General features: G+C 39.5%; 2 long non-coding RNA genes across 2 annotated transcripts; both read left to right on the forward strand.

Moving 5' to 3' along the window:
- On the forward strand, positions 1-3409 carry LOC139353456 (uncharacterized). The gene is made up of 3 exons (XR_011604740.1): positions 1-208; positions 279-423; positions 2825-3409. It is a non-coding gene; the product is annotated as an uncharacterized lncRNA (long non-coding RNA).
- A 3933-nt stretch (positions 3410-7342) lies between these two features.
- On the forward strand, positions 7343-11168 carry LOC139353459 (uncharacterized). The gene is made up of 4 exons (XR_011604742.1): positions 7343-7651; positions 7712-8389; positions 8460-8604; positions 11004-11168. It is a non-coding gene; the product is annotated as an uncharacterized lncRNA (long non-coding RNA).
- Positions 11169-13707: the final 2539 nt, after the last annotated feature.

Here is a 13707-nt window from a genome sequence, read left to right on the forward strand (position 1 = left end):
GTCACCATGCAAGTGAGGAATTCGACTTCGCCAGGACATACTATCAGGATTCGGTAAGTTTCGCACTTGAAAGCTTCCACGAGGCTAAAGAGACGAAAATTCGGCGGCTATGAAGTTGTAGTGCCCTACAAGTCCATTATCGCCGAATATCTGAGCTATTATGACTGCCTGATATCCAGCTCACAGACAACAATAACATTGCAGCCAGGTAAGCCCCTAATTGTACTAAACTAAATAAGATTTTGAATAAAATATAATTCTAATGTATTATTCTTTAGGACCTATTTGGGAAGCTGAAGCTTACCAAAAAGTCCTTCTCTATCTTCGATGTGATCCTGGGTAGCTCGGGAAGTACGCCCAGATGGCTTCATCTAAGAACAAGACAGAAAAGCGCGACATCAGGAAAATGCCTTGAACTCAAGGGTAAGATTAGTTTTCGAAAATTGTTACCCTGTACACTGGGGCGGTCAACATTGTATGGTCATTTTTATACTTTATCAGAGGGTATTATGATTTCAGTCAGAAGTTTGCAACGCAGTGATGGAGACGTTTCCGACCCCATAAAGTATACATATTCTTGATCAGCATCACTAGATGAGTCCATCTAGCCATGTCCATCCGTCCGTCTGTCCGTCCGTTTCTACCCAAAATTGTCCCTCAGTTTTAAAGCTATCGGGCTGAAACTTTACCAAAAGTCTTCTGTCTTTTGCAGGTAGTATATATGTCGGAATCAGCCGGATCGGACAACTATATCTTATAAAAATAAGGAATAATCGGGAAAAAAACAAGGAAGAACGCTATAGTCGAGTACCTCGACTATCAGATACCCGTTACTCAGCTAAAGGGACCAAAGGGAAATGAAGATATGCAAGCAGCAAAGCGAGATTAAAATGCGCCACCTACCGGCGGTAGACCGATTTAAGCGTTATGGGCGTTAGAGTGGGCGTGGAAAATTTTTTTTCGATCAATCGATAGGTATTGACGAGACCAATACATTTAAGCTAAAATTTTTTATCCAGCATGAAAATTGTGGACGTTACAGGTTTGGGGGATTTGTGGGCGTTAAGGTGGGCGTGTCAAACTTTTTTGGGTCAATCGATAGGTTTTGATAAGAGCAATACATTTCAGTATTTCTGTAGAAGCCACAGTTTTGGGCGGTTTGTGGGCGTTAGAGTGGGCGTGGCACATTGCTGAAACAAACTTGCGCTGCATAAGAAGCTCAGGAGTCTGCACGCCAAATCTCAATAGCCTAGCTCTTATAGTTTCCGAGATCTCAGCGTTCATCCGGACAGACGGACAGGCGGACAGGCGGACAGACGGACATGGCTAGATCGACTCGGCTAGTGATCCTGATCAAGAATATATATACTTTATGGGGTCGGAAACGCTTCCTTTTGCCTGTTACATACTTTCCGACGAATCTAATAATCTTAATTTTATCAAAATCGGACGACTATATCATATAGCTGCCATAGGAACGATCGGAAAATTGGTGGGAAAATAATATGAAACAAATTAAAGCTTCGGTGTTTTTTGACATATTATCTTATACTATTGGGAATATCATTTTTTTATATTTTTAAATTTAATTATTATAACTACAAGCGTATACAAGCTTCGGCTTGCTGAATATTGACCGAGACAAAGTTGGGGAGGGGAAATCGATCTATTTGAAAAAGTTATGGCTGGTATACATGTCGTATGAGTAATTTTCGAAGAATCTTTGAAGACGTTTCGCAAGGTCTGAAACTCGACCAAAAATTTTAGTACGCTTAAAAAATGATTAGCACTAAATTCAAAAAATTTGATAACAAAACAGATATAGTTTAAAATATTGCCACGGCTTCTTATAGTATTCTGTTTGTAGCATTTCAAAAATGCTTTGTTTCAGCCTTTAAAGAAATTACTCCCGTAGCAATAGGAAGTAGTCAAAATTACAAATACTGCTTAGCATAGCATTTTGACCCCTGACTAAAATATTATTTTTATTTTTTCAAGAAAGGTACAAAAGTTAGAAGAAAAAAATACATTATTATTATTATTATTACAGATAGAAGGTTTACAAAACTAGACTAACTTAGTTGGTAAAGCACTGGCAACAAGGACTTCGGCTTTTAAGGTTAGAAAAAAATACATACATACGTCTATATACTTGGTTTTCCGAAAATATTTGAAAAGGCTGGAAACACCTTTTTACTTAAAACAATCAACAACGAACAGACTACATGACCCTAAATAATACATAATACTTACATACATAAATACATTGTCGACGACAAATGAGAAATTCGACGCGTTTGCCACCTTAACCTGCTCGTCACAATAAATGTTCACAATATGTATTAATAAATTTAAACATTTACATTTTTTTGTGTGTAGTAGTTACTTAAAATACTTATTATAAATTTCTAGATTCTCCAACGCAATTCCAGAAACAATTTAATTTAATTTTTTTAATCATAATAGAACAAATGATAACCCTTTTTGTATCTGGGTTGGAATTTCTTCATCTGTACGTACTTAGTTATCCTCTGTCTCTCTGTCCGAAAGTCAGACCGTATGAACGCTGAGATATCGGAAACTTTAAAAGCTAGAGGGTTGGGATTATGCACACAGCATACACGCAAGTTTGTTTACCGGAGTGCCATGCCCACTCTAACTCCCAGAAACGGCCACAAAGCTAAAGTCTGTCTGGGGCCCACATTTTTTTTTAATATAACTAATTTAACTATTTTATCCGTATTGGTGAATTTTAACAATTAATTTTTGTTGTGTGAAGTAGTTACAAATTTAATTATATTCATAATTTATTATACATTTATAGATTCTCCAGCGCAGTCCTGAGCAGTTGCATCGATCTGGCCTTGATCATTAATGAGGAAGCCAAGCAAATCCCAGCCCATCCAAAACCCGAATGGGATGAGCCCAAGACCCCAATGTTTCAAGACTAGACTGCCAGACTACTTTGAGGCCATGTCCTTATCCATTACCCCGTCCCTCAAGTGGATTTGGTCCAGCCCTATTTGGGACAGAACTTAGCCTTCAGGTGCGGAACTCACTGGATTCTGATAGCATGTCTTGGCGAAGTCGAATTCAACACTTCCATGGTGACTCTGGCCACCTTATAACAACTGTGCGATTTCAGCTGCGCAGTTTCGATGAAGCCAATGCGAATTTGAGCCAAATTTAAGACCAGTTGGTAATCTCCAATGAAATGGTAGTAGGTCGCAAGAATACTTAAGACTACTGGATGGCATTCATCAACCTTATAGGCCGCATTGAGGGGACTTAAACCATCCCTATAAAGTCTTGGGTCGCGTTGATTCAGTTTCATAACGACCCTTCCAAGTAGCGCATTTTGACATCGACTGTTGGCTTCAGATCCATCTCAAAGGAACGGCGGCACTGTTCAGATCTCCCATCCTAAAATTCGATTCCATTCGAAGTTTGTCCAAGTCTTTGTAGGCCTTCTTGTCAAAGTAGGCCTCCAGCAGGTCCTCTCCAGATACAATTTATAGGAGCTGCACGGTGTTGTACATCTTAAAACCTGCCTTTATGAGCTAGGAACAGACTGCAAGGCAACTAAGGAATCTGTTTGTATATAAAATTGTGTGCAGAAACATTTCCTCCAAGTTGGGACTAATGTCCTTCGACTAAAAACAGCTTCCATTTTTTACAAGCACCTGGCACAAGCACGTTTTTAAAGTCGCGTTGATCCAGTTTCAGAATGACCCTTCCAAGTGGGGCATTCTGACACCGACTGTAGTGCTTCAGAGCCCTTTTAAAGGAACGACGGCACTGTTCGATCTCCTATCCAGAGAAAACAATGTCCTATCACAGAGCGAACATCAGCAGGTCTCCGAGGTTGGGTCACTCTTGAAATAGCGGAAGGATCCTATGTAATCCTGACGCTTGAAGGCCAATGACCCACGTTCAACTAAGTTCGGCGGATTTGGTGACTTCTGGAGAGGGAGGAGGAAAGAGTCGACTCATGTCCGAAGAGGAAAATTGTGATTTAAATGCAAGCGAAATCGAGTCAGCTGATTAAAAATGTGCACTCCAATGCCACACATCTCTAAACCAATTAAATAATTAATAAAATAGGCATTATTTATTTCAAAAATATTATTTGTTTCTAATTATAATAGAATAATTTGTATCTGGGTCATAATTTCTTCATCCGTAAGTACTGTGTTCTTTTTTATGGACCCCGTTCCCATTCTCTGTTTAACAAATTAATTTCCTTCTATTTTATGCTAGCAGTCATAAGTTTGCAACACAGTGGGACGCATTTCGCCCACTCTAGCTAAGACAAACCGCAATCCAATGGCGCACACATTCTTGAAGATTTTTTCAGTGTTCATTTCGTTTTATTTCTTTTATATTTTCGTTTCTTACGATTTAAAGAATGTGTTTTTTTTTAAATCGAACGTCTGTATCCTTTAGATGTTTATAGAAATTGGTCAATCCCAAGTCCATAAAATTTTGAACGTGGATATTCAGGCGAACCATCGCCTTCGTAATTAAGAAGTCTCCGCCGCTTTTAATGTTAAAAATGGTTTTATTCCGTTTGCGTGTATATCAATAAGTAAAATCATTGTAGTATCAACATATTTCAACTGTGTGTGGTGTTTTCGCGGGGGACACAGGTCTGTCCCCCTCCCCCCTTTCGCTTAGGCGCTAAAACATAAATAATTTAAAACTTATTCCACTAAGGCCACTTTCCTCGCAGCACTTTACAAAAATTTTAAAACAAATACGTGCTATATGTCGCTGAAAATATATTCAATATGCTAATAACGCTGCCTTTGCTTAAATTCTCGAAATACCATAGAGTTAAAGTTATAGCAAAAAGTTTTTATCTTTTTCCTTCTTTGTCTATTTTCTCAAAATTGGCTTTAACGATTTTTTGTTAATTTCAAATTATATAGGCCCAGAGATTCTTCAACTTTAAGCAGCTAACACTTTGAGCTATAATTATTGAGCGATTTCATGCTTACCTTGAAGGCCCAAAACTATTGTAGTAGACAGCTAGGGTTTTTAGGCCTGCGTTCACTAGGCTATGGATAACCTAGTGTATAGGAAGATTCGGGTTCGTGCACTTCTAGCATTGCTCGGTGCTAAGCTCGTCGGATTGTCGTGGGATCTTCCTAGTCTTCTCTATAACACGCACCGTACTACGCGAAAAAAGTTTTAAGTGCACTAAGCGGTAATCTAAAAGGATCGAACAACAAAATAATGGGTGTAAACGGACTCAAGGCACGCGGACGGACGTTGAAGGCACAAGCGAATCAGGAAACATTAAGAGTTAGGGTGGCTCGATGATATTGCCGCCCCTTTCTGTACCCTCCCTACCATGATAACTCGTGTGAAATTGTTTGCGGTTATCCCTTATTCAATGTTTATTCATTATTCACATTTTTACTTTATATAGCTGCGGCATAGCAAGATCAATCACGATTCCGCGTTACAAATTTATTCAACCATTGTTGAACTATCAACTTCAATTAACAAAAGAAAATTAGAAACTACAATCATGATTTCAATACAACTTAAATCCTTTCATTTTCAAAAATCAAATTTAACTCAAAATATAACAAGACTCAATCTGACCGAATAATCGTCCGTTTGTTTTGGCACGCATAATCATAATATCATTTATATATATAGGTCAAATGTCAGAAAATCAATATGGTGGTAACAATATTTCACTTACGCAAAACTCCGGCGATGCAGGTTCGGTGGGCCCATCGAAGACGCTGTGCAAGGATGCTTTTAAGACAAGTTATCATATTAATTTCTGACAAGATCAGTTATGTGGAATGTACGGATGGTCATTGTCAGAACTCAAAGAAAAATTACTACTAAGTCAATACAAAGGTACGCTACATGAGCTAGTACCGAGAAATTACTCTACATAGATCGAAAGTTAAACTACACAAAAGTTAGCGCCTCCGACAGCTCACTACATACGAAGGGATCTGCGTCTTCGCATGCCAGACAGCGGGTCTGATCAATCGATGCTTTCCTCCAAATACATTCGCCTATGGCGAGGCTTCTCCCATCGGCAAGCCGCACGTGGCGAATACGGGAAGTGCCGGGTCTGCTGCGCTTACAACACGCCTTCCGAGATACTGCTCACTGGACTAGCCAGAGCTGAGACTTCCTTTGCCGCGCGTGGCGCGTGTTGGTGAGGCGATGTGGGTGTAGCAGCAAAAGTCACATCCGGTATACGTTCACTTCCTTATCCAAGTATGACCACGGCTCCGATCAGTGGTCCAAAAATGACTGATGTACTGGTACCATAACCCTCCAAAATGTCGCTCTATGGCTTAGCCAGAGCTGGGGCGGTGGATGCCGCGCGTGGCGCGTGTGGGTGAGGTTATGCACTAGCCACAGTGGTCACTCAGGTAGACTTCCTTCGATTAGGGCGGTTCTTACAAGGCCGCACGTGGCATGCGGTTGGTGGGATGCCGGGCCAGAGATTTACGCCGTTCGCGGCAATCTGTAGCCTCGGTCACCTTCCAGAATGTTCGCGCCTTTGCTGATCGCAGGGGGCACCTAGCGCGACACGTGTCCGCAGGTGGCAACCCCGCCGTGGCAGGTTGACTTGAACTGACACCCGACAAAAAGTCTCGTCTTGGCCGACCGGTTGCGAAATTAAAAACGGTGTGATCACGCCGCGCTGGCGCTGATGTTGCCGGCCGGCTTCGACAGAACCTCTTCTCCTTTCCTATTACAAAAAAAAAATACATAGAAATACACGCCACTTAATAGCCTGCCTATGCGGTTAAATTTGTGTGTTCTTATTTACCAGTAGTTGGGTGTAAAAATATATATGATCCTCCTGTTAGCTTAGACTTGGCTGGTGCATACACACTTAGACAGAATTCGAACCGCGTGGGTTGTAATTTTCCGTTTGTATTCTACTTACGGCAGCAGCCTTGCGTCCGTTTTCATTCAAAGTTTTAAACGAAGTGAACGAGAACTCTTGACGCGAGAAGCTGGCTGTACGCTGCGGCGTTGCTAAGCACACCTAACGGGATCTTTCCAGATTCTGTTCTCCTTCCTGCCTTCACACGTTTTCGGTGCGCGCGAGAAAGAGAGGCTGTTATGCTGACAGACTATACGTGTAAGCTGGTCAGCTAGACGATATTCGCTGCTCTCTGCTATACTCTGCGTTTAGCTGTTAGACATATGCGACTTTACATGCAAAATGACTTTACTCTAATTTCTCTCAAAAGTTTTTATTTCCATTTACGACTGGCCCCCACACTATGCATCATTAATTTGGTGACAAAAAAAATGATTGTACAATATTTTTTAAGTAAAAGAATAACACTTACAAGTTTGTCATCAACTAAAACTTTTTGTAATAAGTAATAAAGTGAACGTTAGTATAGTTGGAAAACAGTTCACTCTTTTTTAAGAGTCTAAAAATGATACGATATTTGTATATCTTAGCAACCCTTTAAAAGGTTGTATTTTTATAGTATTAATCAACCCTAATTTTACTTGTCAAAAAAAAAATCTGTGTTCCATTAAACGTGCTGGTGATAGGTGCTTGTAAAAAATAGGTGCGGTTTTTAGGGCGAAGGACATTTGTCCCAGTTTGGAGGAAATGTTACTCCACACTTTCATTCAAGACGCGGTAAGTTATTGGGTTAAAGGTAATCGGATTTGGAATTATATATATAAATACATTCCTTAGCTGCCTTGCAATCTGTTCCTAGCTCATAAAGGCAGGTCTTAAGATGTACTACACCGCGCAACTCATATAAATAGTATCTACTCAGGACCTGCTGGCGGTCTATTTCGCCAACAAGGCCTACAAAGTCTTGTGCAAACTTCGAATGGCAACGCTTCAGGATGGGAGATCTGAGCAGTGCCGCCGTTCCTTTGAGATGGCTCTGGAGCCAACAGTCGATGTCAGAATGCCCTACTTGGAAGGGTCATTCTGATACTGAATCAACGCGACCCACGTCTCTATAGGGAGGGTTTAAGTCTTCTCAATGCGGCCTATATGCTTGATGAACCCCATCCAGTAGTTTTAAGTATTCTTGCGACCTGCCACTATTTCATTGGAGATCTGGTGATCTGGTCTTTAATCTGGCTCAAATTCGCATTGGCTTCATCGAAATTGCGCAGCTGCAACCGCATAGTTGCTGTAAGGTGGCCAGAGTCACCATGCAAGTGAGGAATTCGACTTCGCCAGGACATACTATCAGGATTCGGTAAGTTTCGCACTTGAAAGCTTCCACGAGGCTAAAGAGACGAAAATTCGGCGGCTATGAAGTTGTAGTGCCCTACAAGTCCATTATCGCCGAATATCTGAGCTATTATGACTGCCTGATATCCAGCTCACAGACAACAATAACATTGCAGCCAGGTAAGCCCCTAATTGTACTAAACTAAATAAGATTTTGAATAAAATATAATTCTAATGTATTATTCTTTAGGACCTATTTGGGAAGCTGAAGCTTACCAAAAAGTCCTTCTCTATCTTCGATGTGATCCTGGGTAGCTCGGGAAGTACGCCCAGATGGCTTCATCTAAGAACAAGACAGAAAAGCGCGACATCAGGAAAATGCCTTGAACTCAAGGGTAAGATTAGTTTTCGAAAATTCTTACCCTGTACACTGGGGCGGTCAACATTGTATGGTCATTTTTATACTTTATCAGAGGGTATTATGATTTCAGTCAGAAGTTTGCAACGCAGTGATGGAGACGTTTCCGACCCCATAAAGTATACATATTCTTGATCAGCATCACTAGATGAGTCCATCTAGCCATGTCCATCCGTCCGTCTGTCCGTCCGTTTCTACCCAAAATTGTCCCTCAGTTTTAAAGCTATCGGGCTGAATCTTTACCAAAAGTCTTCTGTCTTTTGCAGGTAGTATATATGTCGGAATCAGCCGGATCGGACAACTATATCTTATAAAAATAAGGAATAATCGGGAAAAAAACAAGGAAGAACGCTATAGTCGAGTACCTCGACTATCAGATACCCGTTACTCAGCTAAAGGGACCAAAGGGAAATGAAGATATGCAAGCAGCAAAGCGAGATTAAAATGCGCCACCTACCGGCGGTAGACCGATTTAAGCGTTATGGGCGTTAGAGTGGGCGTGGAAAATTTTTTTTCGATCAATCGATAGGTATTGACGAGACCAATACATTTAAGCTAAAATTTTTTATCCAGCATGAAAATTGTGGACGTTACAGGTTTGGGGGATTTGTGGGCGTTAAGGTGGGCGTGTCAAACTTTTTTGGGTCAATCGATAGGTTTTGATAAGAGCAATACATTTCAGTATTTCTGTAGAAGCCACAGTTTTGGGCGGTTTGTGGGCGTTAGAGTGGGCGTGGCACATTGCTGAAACAAACTTGCGCTGCATAAGAAGCTCAGGAGTCTGCACGCCAAATCTCAATAGCCTAGCTCTTATAGTTTCCGAGATCTCAGCGTTCATCCGGACAGACGGACAGGCGGACAGGCGGACAGACGGACATGGCTAGATCGACTCGGCTAGTGATCCTGATCAAGAATATATATACTTTATGGGGTCGGAAACGCTTCCTTTTGCCTGTTACATACTTTCCGACGAATCTAATAATCTTAATTTTATCAAAATCGGACGACTATATCATATAGCTGCCATAGGAACGATCGGAAAATTGGTGGGAAAATAATATGAAACAAATTAAAGCTTCGGTGTTTTTTGACATATTATCTTATACTATTGGGAATATCATTTTTTTATATTTTTAAATTTAATTATTATAACTACAAGCGTATACAAGCTTCGGCTTGCTGAATATTGACCGAGACAAAGTTGGGGAGGGGAAATCGATCTATTTGAAAACGTTATAGATGGTATACATGTCGTATGAGTAATTTTCGAAGAATCTTTGAAGACGTTTCGCAAGGTCTGAAACTCGACCAAAAATTTTAGTACGCTTAAAAAATGATTAGCACTAAATTCAAAAAATTTGATAACAAAACAGATATAGTTTAAAATATTGCCACGGCTTCTTATAGTATTCTGTTTGTAGCATTTCAAAAATGCTTTGTTTCAGCCTTTAAAGAAATTACTCCCGTAGCAATAGGAAGTAGTCAAAATTACAAATACTGCTTAGCATAGCATTTTGACCCCTGACTAAAATATTATTTTTATTTTTTCAAGAAAGGTACAAAAGTTAGAAGAAAAAAATACATTATTATTATTATTATTACAGATAGAAGGTTTACAAAACTAGACTAACTTAGTTGGTAAAGCACTGGCAACAAGGACTTCGGCTTTTAAGGTTAGAAAAAAATACATACATACGTCTATATACTTGGTTTTCCGAAAATATTTGAAAAGGCTGGAAACACCTTTTTACTTAAAACAATCTTACGAACAGACTACATGACCCTAAATAATACATAATACTTACATACATAAATACATTGTCGACGACAAATGAGAAATTCGACGCGTTTGCCACCTTAACCTGCTCGTCACAATAAATGTTCACAATATGTATTAATAAATTTAAACATTTACATTTTTTTGTGTGTAGTAGTTACTTAAAATACTTATTATAAATTTCTAGATTCTCCAACGCAATTCCAGAAACAATTTAATTTAATTTTTTTAATCATAATAGAACAAATGATAACCCTTTTTGTATCTGGGTTGGAATTTCTTCATCTGTACGTACTTAGTTATCCTCTGTCTCTCTGTCCGAAAGTCAGACCGTATGAACGCTGAGATATCGGAAACTTTAAAAGCTAGAGGGTTGGGATTATGCACACAGCATACACGCAAGTTTGTTTACCGGAGTGCCACGCCCACTCTAACTCCCAGAAACGGCCACAAAGCTAAAGTCTGTCTGGGGCCCACATTTTTTTTTAATATAATTAATTTAACTATTTTATCCGTATTGGTGAATTTTAACAATTAATTTTTGTTGTGTGAAGTAGTTACAAATTTAATTATATTCATAATTTATTATACATTTATAGATTCTCCAGCGCAGTCCTGAGCAGTTGCATCGATCTGGCCTTGATCATTAATGAGGAAGCCAAGCAAATCCCAGCCCATCCAAAACCCGAATGGGATGAGCCCAAGACCCCAATGTTTCAAGACTAGACTGCCAGACTACTTTGAGGCCATGTCCCTATCCATTACCCCGTCCCTCAAGTGGATTTGGTCCAGCCCTATTTGGGACAGAACTTAGCCTTCAGGTGCGGAACTCACTGGATTCTGATAGCATGTCTTGGCGAAGTCGAATTCAACACTTCCATGGTGACTCTGGCCACCTTATAACAACTGTGCGATTTCAGCTGCGCAGTTTCGATGAAGCCAATGCGAATTTGAGCCAAATTTAAGACCAGTTGGTAATCTCCAATGAAATGGTAGTAGGTCGCAAGAATACTTAAGACTACTGGATGGCATTCATCAACCTTATAGGCCGCATTGAGGGGACTTAAACCATCCCTATAAAGTCTTGGGTCGCGTTGATTCAGTTTCACAACGACCCTTCCAAGTAGCGCATTTTGACATCGACTGTTCGCTTCAGATCCATCTCAAAGGAACGGCGGCACTGTTCAGATCTCCCATCCTGAGATTCGATTCCATTCGAAGTTTGTCCAAGTCTTTGTAGGCCTTCTTGTCAAAGTAGGCCTCCAGCAGGTCCTCTCCAGATACAATTTATAGGAGCTGCACGGTGTTGTACATCTTAAAACCTGCCTTTATGAGCTAGGAACAGACTGCAAGGCAACTAAGGAATCTGTTTGTATATAAAATTGTGTGCAGAAACATTTCCTCCAAGTTGGGACTAATGTCCTTCGACTAAAAACAGCTTCCATTTTTTACAAGCACCTAGCACAAGCACGTTTTTAAAGTCGCGTTGATCCAGTTTCAGAATGACCCTTCCAAGTGGGGCATTCTGACACCGACTGTAGTGCTTCAGAGCCCTTTTAAAGGAACGACGGCACTGTTCGATCTCCTATCCAGAGAAAACAATGTCCTATCACAGAGCGAACATCAGCAGGTCTCCGAGGTTGGGTCACTCTTGAAATAGCGGAAGGATCCTATGTAATCCTGACGCTTGAAGGCCAATGACCCACGTTCAACTAAGTTCGGCGGATTTGGTGACTTCTGGAGAGGGAGGAGGAAAGAGTCGACTCATGTCCGAAGAGGAAAATTGTGATTTAAATGCAAGCGAAATCGAGTCAGCTGATTAAAAATGTGCACTCCAATGCCACACATCTCTAAACCAATTAAATAATTAATAAAATAGGCATTATTTATTTCAAAAATATTATTTGTTTCTAATTATAATAGAATAATTTGTATCTGGGTCATAATTTCTTCATCCGTAAGTACTGTGTTCTTTTTTATGGACCCCGTTCCCATTCTCTGTTTAACAAATTAATTTCCTTCTATTTTATGCTAGCAGTCATAAGTTTGCAACACAGTGGGACGCATTTCGCCCACTCTAGCTAAGACAAACCGCAATCCAATGGCGCACACATTCTTGAAGATTTTTTCAGTGTTCATTTCGTTTTATTTCTTTTATATTTTCGTTTCTTACGATTTAAAGAATGTGTTTTTTTTAAATCGAACGTCTGTATCCTTTAGATGTTTATAGAAATTGGTCAATCCCAAGTCCATAAAATTTTGAACGTGGATATTCAGGCGAACCATCGCCTTCGTAATTAAGAAGTCTCCGCCGCTTTTAATGTTAAAAATGGTTTTATTCCGTTTGCGTGTATATCAATAAGTAAAATCATTGTAGTATCAACATATTTCAACTGTGTGTGGTGTTTTCGCGGGGGACACAGGTCTGTCCCCCTCCCCCCTTTCGCTTAGGCGCTAAAACATAAATAATTTAAAACTTATTCCACTAAGGCCACTTTCCTCGCAGCACTTTACAAAAATTTTAAAACAAATACGTGCTATATGTCGCTGAAAATATAATTCAATATGCTAATAACGCTGCCTTTGCTTAATTTCTCGAAATACCATAGAGTTAAAGTTATAGCAAAAAGTTTTTATCTTTTTCCTTCTTTGTCTATTTTCTCAAAATTGGCTTTAACGATTTTTTGTTAATTTCAAATTATATAGGCCCAGAGATTCTTCAACTTTAAATAGCTAACACTTTGAGCTATAATTATTGAGCGATAAAAAGTGGAACCCCATCCAGTTCAAACCAAAAAACATTTCATGCTTACCTTGAAGGCCCAAAACTATGCATCATTAATTTGGTGACAAAAAAAATGATTGTACAATATTTTTTAAGTAAAAGAATAACACTTACAAGTTTGTCATCAACTAAAACTTTTTGTAATAAGTAATAAAGTGAACGTTAGTATAGTTGGAAAACAGTTCACACTTTTTTAAGAGTCTAAAAATGATACGATATTTGTATATCTTAGCAACCCTTTAAAAGGTTGTATTTTTATAGTATTAATCAACCCTAATTTTACTTGTCAAAAAAAAAATCTGTGTTCCATTAAACGTGCTGGTGATAGGTGCTTGTAAAAAATAGGTGCGGTTTTTAGGGCGAAGGACATTTGTCCCAGTTTGGAGGAAATGTTACTCCACACTTTCATTCAAGACGCGGTAAGTTATTGGGTTAAAGGGAATCGGATTTGGAATTATATATATAAATACATTCCTTAGCTGCCTTGCAATCTGTTCCTAGCTCATAAAGGCAGGTCT

Source organism: Drosophila suzukii, chromosome X (assembly GCF_043229965.1).
Source record: "Drosophila suzukii chromosome X, CBGP_Dsuzu_IsoJpt1.0, whole genome shotgun sequence".
Taxonomy (NCBI): domain Eukaryota; kingdom Metazoa; phylum Arthropoda; class Insecta; order Diptera; family Drosophilidae; genus Drosophila; species Drosophila suzukii.